Consider the following 10121-nt stretch of genomic DNA (forward strand, 5'->3'; position numbering starts at 1 on the left):
CCGTTTAGTAATACTCTCTCAGTTGAGTAATACTCTCTCAGTTGAGTAATACTCTCTCAGTTTAGTAATACTCTCTCAGTCTAGTAATACTCTCTCTATTTAGTAATACTCTCTCTGTTTAGTAATACTCTCAGCTCTCTCAGTTTAGTAATACTCTCTCAGTTTAGTAGTACTCTCTCTGTTTAGTAATACTCTCTCAGTTTAGTAATACTCTCTCAGTTTAGTAATACTCTCAGGTCTCTCTGTTTAGTAATACTCTCTCTGTTTAGTAATACTCTCTCAGTTTAGTAATACTCTCTCAGTTTAGTAATTCTCGCCCAGTTTAGTAATACTCTCCAGTTTAGTAATACTCTCTCTGTTTAGTAATACTCTCTCTGTTTAGTAATACTCTCTCGGGTTAGTAATACTCTCAGTTTAGTAATACTCCCTCAGTTTAGTAATACTCTCTCATTTTACTACTACTCTCTCAGTTTAGTAATACTCTCTCGGTTTAGTAATACTCTCTCGGTTTAGTAATACTCCCTCGGTTTAGTAATACTCTCTCAGTTTAGTAATACTCTCTCAGTCTAGTAATACTCTCTCGAGTTAGTAATACTCTCTCAGTTTACTACTACTCTCTCAGTTTAGTAATATTCTCTCAGTTTAGTAATACTCTCTCAGCTCTCTCAGTTTAGTAATACTCTCTCAGTTTAGTAATATTCTCTCAGTTTAGTAATATTCTCTCTGTTTAGTAATGTTCTCTCTGTTTAGTAATACTCTCTCAGTTTAGTAATACTCTCTCTGTTTAGTAATACTCTCTCAGTTTAGTAATACTCTCTCAGTTCTCTCAGTTTAGTAATACTCTCTCAGTTGAGCAATACTCTCTCAGTTTAGTAATACTCTCTCAGTTTAGTAATACTCTCTCAGTTTAGTAATACTCTCTCAGTTGAGTAATACTCTCTCAGTCTAGTAATTCTCTCTCAGTCTAGAAATTCTTCCTCAGCTTTCTCAGTCTAGTAATACTCTCTCAGTTTAGTAATACTCTCTCAGTTGAGTAGTACTCTCTCAGTTTAGTAATACTCTCTGTTTAGTAATACTCTCTCAGTTTAGTAATACTCTCTCAGTCTAGTAACAGTCTCTCAGTTTAGTAATACTCTCTCAGTTGAGTTGGTATACTCTCTCAGTTTAGTAATACTCTCTCAGTTTAGTAACACTCTCTCAGTTTAGTAATACTCTCCCAGTTGAGTAATACTCTTTCAGTTTAGTAATACTCTCTCAGTCTAGTAATACTCCCTCAGCTTTCTCAGTCTAGTAATACTCTCTCAGTCTAGTAATACTCTCCCAGCTCTCTCAGTCTAGTAATTCTCTCTCAGTTTAGTAATACTCTCTCAATTTAGTAATACTCTCTCAGTTGAGTAATACTCTCTCGGTCTAGTAATACTCCCTCAGCTTTCTCAGTCTAGTAATACTCTCTCAGTTTAGTAATACTCTCTCAGTTGAGTAGTACTCTCTCAGTTTAGTAAAACTCTCTCAGTTGAGTAATACTCTCTCAGTTTAGTAATACTCTCTCGGGTTAGTAATACTCTCTCAGTTTAGTAATACTCTCTGTTTAGTAATACTCTCAGTTTAGTCATTCTCTCAGTTTAGTAATACTCTCTCAGTTTAGAAATACTCTCTCAGTTTAGTAATATTCTCTCAGTTTAGTAATACTCTCCCAGTTGAGTAATACTCTCTCAGTTTAGTAATACTCTCTCAGTTTAGTAATATTCTCTCAGTTTAGTAATACTCAGTTTAGTAATATTCTCTCAGTTTAGTAATATTCTCTCAGTTTAGTAATATTCTTTCAGTTTAGTAATACTCTCTCAGTTTAGTAATACTCTCTCAGTTTAGTAATACTCTCTCAGTTTTGTAATACTCCCTCAGTTCAGTAATACTCTCTCAGTTGAGTAATACTCTCTCAGTTTAGTAATACTCTCTCGGTTTAGTAATACTCTCTCGGTTTAGTAATACTCTTAGCTCTCTCTGTTTAGTAATAGTCTCTCAGTTTAGTAAAACTCTCTCAGTTTAGTAATAGTCTCTCAGTTTAGTAATACTCTCTGTTTAGTGATACTCTCAGTTTAGTCATTCTCTCAGTTTAGTAATACTCTCTCAGTTTAGTCATTCTCTCAGTTTAGTAATATTCTCTCAGTTTAGTAATACTCTCCCAGTTGAGTAATACTCTCTCAGTTTAGTAATACTCTCTCAGTTTAGTAATATTCTCTCAGTTTAGTAATACTCACCCAGTTTAGTAATACTCTCTCAGTTTAGTAATATTCTCTCAGTTTAGTAATATTCTCTCAGTTTAGTAATATTCTCTCAGTTTAGTAATACTCTCTCAGTTTAGTAATACTCTCTCAGTTTTGTAATACTCCCTCAGTTCAGTAATACTCTCTCAGTTGAGTAATACTCTCTCAGTTTAGTAATACTCTCTCAGTTTAGTAATACTCTCTCAGTTTAGTAATACTCTCTCAGTTGAGTAATACTCTCTCAGTTTAGTAATACTCTCTCAGTTTAGTAATACAGTTTTAATACCAAATTATCCTGAAGTCCACTTATTTTTTAGTTATTAAAATTTTGAATATTTGGTTTATGGAATGGGCTTGTATTGGAATTAAAGAGGAACAATTAAAACACCTTATGAACTAGACTACAGTGTCTTTGGACAGGGTTTGCTCTTTTAAAAGGCCAGGAAGCTTTCCCTGGGGCTTTAGAAACTATTCTACATTGACCTTTTTTAAACTTTAGAATGACAAAATTGTCATGCCGTTTATGACAGTATTGTAATGAAACAGGCAGGGAGCAGGTCTCGTACCCTCGACCTTCTAGCCCGAAGTCCAGCGCGCTATTGACTGTGCCTCAAAAGCAAACTCGAGTGGCACATTCGATATCCGAGCATATAAACCCAGGGTCCTTACAGTATTATTAGTCTACTGACCAATTTCTGCTAGGTGCTTAGATTTACCTGCTTCGGTAAATTATAGGCACCATGATTATTGTGCATTTTTTAACATTTTATACTGTTTGCTTCAAAACATAATACTTTATAAAACGTAGGTTTTTTGTGTGGTGGTCCTTCACCGGACGTCATGGCAGATCGAGCATAGCTAACTAAAGGAGAGAGCCCCACGGTCACGGAGGAACGCTCCATAGCTTGTTCTCTCAACGGCCTCTTATTTAACCAGCAAGCTAGAAATATCTATTGAGTCAAATAAATGTGGTAGCCAGCAGAAAGCTGCCTTTTATCACAAATACACAACGACAAAAGTTGTTGTGTATTTGAACGGTGCATCACCGTGGTTCAGGCAAGCTGAAGCTCCTGTTAAAATGACTAGTTAGATGGCTTGCTAAATAATACCGGGTAAGCCATTGATATGCAATAGCAGCTAAGCTAACGTTAGCATTAGTAAGCTAGTGTTAAACAATTTTAACAAGCTTTAGCTGCTATATCTGTATTTAGTTAATGTCTTATAGATTACTTTATCGATATAACCCTTTAAAACCAGATTAAACTGCGGGCTATTCTACGTAGTCAGGATGGCCGAGCGGTCTAAGGCGCTGCGTTCAGGTCGCAGTCTCCTCTGGAGGCGTGGGTTCGAATCCCACTTCTGACAACACTTTTTTTTCTCTCCCGTTTCACCTAAAATCCGTGCTAGTAAGCATTTCCTTTATACATAACCTATTAATAAAGCATTACCTGTAACCATACATGTAAAATACTAATTTTAATTGAAAGTTTCAATTGATCTCTTATAGCCTGTGTTGAAAGTGCTGCTGAAATAGGTGCCTACAGCAACCACCACCATCCACCACAAAATTTCACTGTCCCCTATTTGTGACCCTGAATTGTTTTAAACTGACTACTTTTCTCTTTTATATTTGTTTATTATGAAAGTAAAAAATAAATAATGAGATATTTCAGATAGCGGGTTAGGCCTAGCAGGGTTTTTATAAATAAGCATCAACCAGTGGTTTTTAAAAATGTATTTCACCTTTATTTAACCAGGTAGGCAAGTTGAGAACAAGTTCTCATTTACAATTGCGACCTGGCCAAGATAAAGCAAAGCAGTTCGACACATACAACAACACAGAGTTACACATGGAGTAAAACAAACATATAGTCAATAATACAGTAGAAAAATGTATCTATATACAATGTGAGCAAATGAGGTGTGATAAGGGAGGTGAAGGCAAAAAAAAAAAAGCCATGGTGACGAAGTAAATACAATATAGCAAGTAAAACACTGGAATGGTAGATTTGCAGTGGAAGAATGTGCAAAAGTAGAGATAGAAATAATGGGGTGCCAAGGAGCAAAATAAATAAATAAATACAGTAGGGAAAGAGGTAGTTGTTTGGGCTAAATTATAGATGGGCTATGTACAGGTGCAGTAATCTGTGAGCTGCTCTGACAGCTGGTGCTTAAAGCTAGTGAGGGAGATAAGTGTTTCCAGTGTCAGAGATTTTTGTAGTTCGTTCCAGTCATTGGCAGCAGAGAATTGGAAGGAGAGGCGGCCAAAGGAAGAATTGGTTTTGGGGGTGACCAGAGAGATATACCTGCTGGAGCACGTGCTACAGGTGGGTGCTGCTATGGTCACCAGCGAGCTGAGATAAGGGGGGACTTTACCTAGCAGGGTCTTGTAGATGACCTGGAGCCAGTGGGTTTGGCGACGAGTATGAAGCGAGGGCCAGCCAACGAGAGCGTACAGGTCGCAGTGGTGGGTAGTATATGGGGCTTTCGTTGGGTATGCAGAGATGACCAGTTTACAGAGGAGTATAGAGTGCAGTGACGTTTCCTATAAGGAGCATTGGTGGCAAATCTGATGGCCGAATGGTAAAGAACATCTAGCCGCTCGAGAGCACCCTTACCTGCCGATCTATAAATGATGTCTCCGTAATCTATCATGGGTAGGATGGTCATCTGAATCAGGGTTAGTTTGGCAGCTGGGGTGAAAGAGGAGCGATTACGATAGAGGAAACCAAGTCTAGATTTAACTTTAGCCTGCAGCTTTGATATATGCTGAGAGAAGGACAGTGTACTGTCTAGCCATACTCCTGTCTAGCCATATTCCCAAGTACTTGGGGGAACATTTCCAGATATCATCAGCAGTAATACAATCAGGGCACGGCAGAGGAGAGGGAAAACTCTGCAGTGTTGATTTTTAATGACATTTGAATGTGCATCAGATGGTAACAATATCATATTGTACAGCAATTTCATCAGGTAACGTGAATACAAAGCCGGTGAGAGTTGGTTAGAATAGGAATAGGAGGTTAAGAGTTCGTGTAACCAATAGAGAGTCAGAGTCGCGAGTGTGAGAAACTAACATTACATTTACATTTACATTTAAGTAATTTAGCAGACGCTCTTATCCAGAGCGACTTACAAGTTGGTGCATTCACCTTATGATGTCCAGTGGAACATTGATGACCAGTTTTGTCTGTCCCACGGTCAGGTAAGCAAGTTAGATAGTCAACAAAGGCTTAGCAAGATAGTTAGCTAAAGTTAGCATGCTAGCTAGCTACCCTAACAGCTGTCGGTGCCCTAAATGGTGAATGTTTCTGTAGTCCACGTGGACATCATCAGGACGTTCCCACACCCAATTCGTGACGACACAGTGAGTTCCAACAGTACTGGGACAGTGACACGTGTAGAACATCGTGTACGGGCGTTCAATACAGACTGAACATCACCGTTTCATCATGTATCAACAACCAACCATATTCTGTACTGTAGGCCGGCTCAACAACCAACCATATTCTGTACTGTAGGCCGGCTCAACAACCAACCATATTCTGTACTGTAGGCCGGCTCAACAACCAACCATATTCTGTACTGTAGGCCGGCTCAACAACCAACCATATTCTGTACTGTAGGCCGGCTCAACAACCAACCATATTCTGTACTGTAGAGAACTTGAGAGAAAAACCAGGAAACGCCTAGTAGAACATCGTGTACAGCCGTTCAATACAGACTCAACATCACCGTTTCATCATGTATCAACATGTATGATTTTACAGGGAGCTCCAACAGTATTGGGACAGTGACATGTTTTATTGTTTTGGCTCTGTACTCCAGTACTTTGGATTTAAAATCATACAATGTGATTTTCTGGATTTTTGTTTTAGATTCCGTCTCTCACAGTTGAAGTGTACCTATGATAAAAAATTACAGACCTCTACATGCTTTGTAAGTAGGAAAACCTGCAAAATCGGCAGTGTATCAAATACTTGCTCTCCCCACTGTATATGTGTATTAAAGTAGTAAAAAGTTAAGTATTCGGTCCCATATTCATAGCAGGCAATGACTACGTCAAGCTTGTGACTACAAATTGGTTGGATGCATTTGCACCATATAAATGAATGGGAAATAATGTATTGTGTCATTTTGGAGTCAATTTTATTGTAAATAAGAGTAGAATATGTTTCTTAACACTTTCTCCCTCATCGTGTTAAAATGTCTTTGGGTGTCTGGAACTTTCTCCCTCATCGTGTTATAATGTCTTGGGGGTCTGGAACTTTCTCCCTCATCGTGTTATAATGTCTTGGGGGTCTGGAACTTTCTCCCTCATCGTGTTAAAATGTCTTTGGGGGTCTGGAACTTTCTCCCTCATCGTGTTAAAATGTCTTTGGGGGTCTGGAACTTTATCCCTCATCGTGTTAAAATGTCTTTGGGGGTCTGGAACTTTCTCCCTCATCGTGTTAAAATGTCTTTGGGGGTCTGGAACTTTCTCCCTCATCGTGTTATAATGTCTTGGGGGTCTGGAACTTTCTCCCTCATCGTGTTAAAATGTCTTTGGGGGTCTGGAACTTTCTCCCTAATCGTGTTAAAATGTCTTTGGGGGGTCTGGAACTTTCTCCCTCATTGTGTTGTTGTAATGGTGAGAGGTTAAAATGTTTTTGGGGTCTGGAACTTTCTCCCTCATCGTGTTAAAATGTTTTTGGGGTCTGGAACTTTCTCCCTCATCATGTTAAAATGTCTTTGGGTGTCTGGAACTTTCTCCCTCATCGTGTTAAAATGTCTTTGAGGGTCTGGAACTTTCTCCCTCATCGTGTTAAAATGTCTTTGGGGGGTCTGGAACTTTCTCCCTCATCGTGTTAAAATGTCTTTGAGGGTCTGGAACTTTCTCCCTCATCGTGTTAAAATGTCTTTGGGGGGTCTGGAACTTTCTCCCTCATTGTGTTGTTGTAATGGTGAGAGGTTAAAATGTTTTTGGGGTCTGGAACTTTCTCCCTCATCGTGTTAAAATGTTTTTGGGGTCTGGAACTTTCTCCCTCATCATGTTAAAATGTCTTTGGGTGTCTGGAACTTTCTCCCTCATCGTGTTAAAATGTCTTTGAGGGTCTGGAACTTTCTCCCTCATCGTGTTATAATGTCTTGGGGGTCTGGAACTTTCTCCCTCATCGTGTTAAAATGTCTTTGGGGGTCTGGAACTTTCTCCCTCATCGTGTTAAAATGTCTTTTGGGGTCTGGAACTTTATCCCTCATCGTGTTAAAATGTCTTTGGGGGTCTGGAACTTTCTCCCTCATCGTGTTAAAATGTCTTTGGGGGTCTGGAACTTTCTCCCTCATCGTGTTATAATGTCTTGGGGGTCTGGAACTTTCTCCCTCATCGTGTTAAAATGTCTTTGGGGGTCTGGAACTTTCTCCCTAATCGTGTTAAAATGTCTTTGGGGGGTCTGGAACTTTCTCCCTCATTGTGTTGTTGTAATGGTGAGAGGTTAAAATGTTTTTGGGGTCTGGAACTTTCTCCCTCATCGTGTTAAAATGTTTTTGGGGTCTGGAACTTTCTCCCTCATCATGTTAAAATGTCTTTGGGTGTCTGGAACTTTCTCCCTCATCGTGTTAAAATGTCTTTGAGGGTCTGGAACTTTCTCCCTCATCGTGTTAAAATGTCTTTGGGGGGTCTGGAACTTTCTCCCTCATCGTGTTAAAATGTCTTTGGGGGTCTGGAACTTTCTCCCTCATCGTGTTAAAATGTCTTTGAGGGTCTGGAACTTTCTCCCTCATCGTGTTAAAATGTCTTTGGGGGGTCTGGAACTTTCTCCCTCATTGTGTTGTTGTAATGGTGAGAGGTTAAAATGTTTTTGGGGTCTGGAACTTTCTCCCTCATCGTGTTAAAATGTTTTTGGGGTCTGGAACTTTCTCCCTCATCATGTTAAAATGTCTTTGGGTGTTTGGAACTTTCTCCCTCATCGTGTTAAAATGTCTTTGAGGGTCTGGAACTTTCTCCCTCATCGTGTTAAAATGTCTTTGGGGGGTCTGGAACTTTCTCCCTCATCGTGTTAAAATGTCTTTGGGGGTCTGGAACTTTCTCCCTCATCGTGTTAAAATGTCTTTGAGGGTCTGGAACTTTCTCCCTCATCGTGTTAAAATGTCTTTGGGGGTCTGGAACTTTCTCCCTCATCGTGTTAAAATGTCTTTGGGGGTCTGGAACTTTCTCCCTCATCGTGTTAAAATGTCTTTGGGTGTCTGGAACTTTCTCCCTCATCGTGTTAAAATGTCTTTGGGGGGTCTGGAACTTTCTCCCTCATCGTGTTAAAATGTCTTTGGGGGTCTGGAACTTTCTCCCTCATCGTGTTAAAATGTCTTTGGGGGTCTGGAACTTTCTCCCTCATCGTGTTAAAATGTCTTTGAGGGTCTGGAACTTTCTCCCTCATCGTGTTAAAATGTCTTTGGGGGTCTGGAACTTTCGCCCTCGTCGTGTTAACATGTCTTTGGAGGTCTGGAACTTTCTCCCTCATCGTGTTAAAATGTTTTTGGGGGTCTGGAACTTTCTCCCTCATCGTGTTAAAATGTCTTGGGGGTCTGGAACTTTCTCCCTCATCGTGTTGTTGTAATGGTGAGAGGTTAGAATGTCTTTGGGGGTCTGGAACTTTCTCCCTCATCGTGTTAAAATGTCTTGGGGGGGTCTGGAACTTTCTCCCTCATCGTGTTGTTGTAATGGTGAGAGGTTAGAATGTCTTGGGGGTCTGGATCTCTCTCACTCATTTCCATTTCCGTTGTGATTGGCTCAGGAAAGCCCTCTCAGTGGACGTGGGTGGATGACATCATTACCAGTTCCTTTGTCAAAGCAGTGAGGCTCAACAGGGGTCTCTGCCTCCCATGAGTCAGAGCAGCCCACACCCAACGCCGACCCCACACCGACCCCACGCCGACCTTGACAAGCTAGTTAAGACAGGAGGCAGATATTTTTGAGAGTTTGTTTGTGTTAAGGAGTGAGAGTCGGTGTGGGCAGCCCGGTGACCATCAAGCACTTGCTCTTCTCTTAGCAGAATCTCACACAGCCACCAGAAAGGAGCGGGACAGGGGTGGTCCTGCCGTCTGCTTCCCCTTTCCTTCTGTGGTGTTTTTGTATTTTTCTTCCTGCAGCTATTGGAGTGGCTAGTTTACAGCAATGAGTCAAAAGGTCATTTTCTTTTCTTTGACCGTGTTCTCATTATATTTCTGTGTCTGTGCCACTGTACCTGAGCTTAGTTGAATGCACTAACTGTAAGACGCTCTGGATAAGAGTGTCCACTAATTCTCCAAAATGTAAATGTAATCTCTGTCAAGTCAGAGACTGGCGTCCTCCATTGTAGATTCAGCAGCACGTTACCGTAGCAGTAAGACCTGTATGCTAATCACATGTAGGCTAACTGGCGTTTGTGATGCAAGGACTTGATTGGATGAGATTTGTCTACTTATTCAATTAGTTGAATAACTTATTCAGTTACTTAACTCTCAATGTTAGCCACTGTAAGGGTGACGTTTGCCTTTGAGTACTGTATATTCTACCTACTGCCTACAATATATTCTATCTACTGTATATTCTACCTACTGCCTACTGTATATTCTACCTACTGTATATTCTAACTACTGCCTACTGTATATTCTACCTACTATATATTCTATCTACTGTATATTCTACCTACTGCCTACTGTATATTCTACCTACTACCTACTGTATATTCTACCTACTGTATATTCTACCTACTGCCTACTGTATATTCTACCTACTGCCTACTGTATATTCTACCTACTGTATATTCTACCTACTGCCTACTGTATATTCTACCTACTGTATATTCTACCTACTATATATTCTATCTACTGTATATTCTACCT

The 10121-nt window shown here is 40.0% G+C and overlaps 1 non-coding gene across 1 annotated transcript; it reads left to right on the top strand.

The window, feature by feature from the left end:
- Window positions 1-3546: 3546 nt before the first annotated feature.
- Window positions 3547-3629, top strand: trnal-cag (transfer RNA leucine (anticodon CAG)). The gene has a single exon. It is a non-coding gene; the product is annotated as a tRNA-Leu (tRNA).
- Window positions 3630-10121: the final 6492 nt, after the last annotated feature.

The sequence above is a fragment of the Salvelinus alpinus genome, chromosome 8 (genome assembly GCF_045679555.1).
Source record: "Salvelinus alpinus chromosome 8, SLU_Salpinus.1, whole genome shotgun sequence".
NCBI classification, from domain to species: domain Eukaryota; kingdom Metazoa; phylum Chordata; class Actinopteri; order Salmoniformes; family Salmonidae; genus Salvelinus; species Salvelinus alpinus.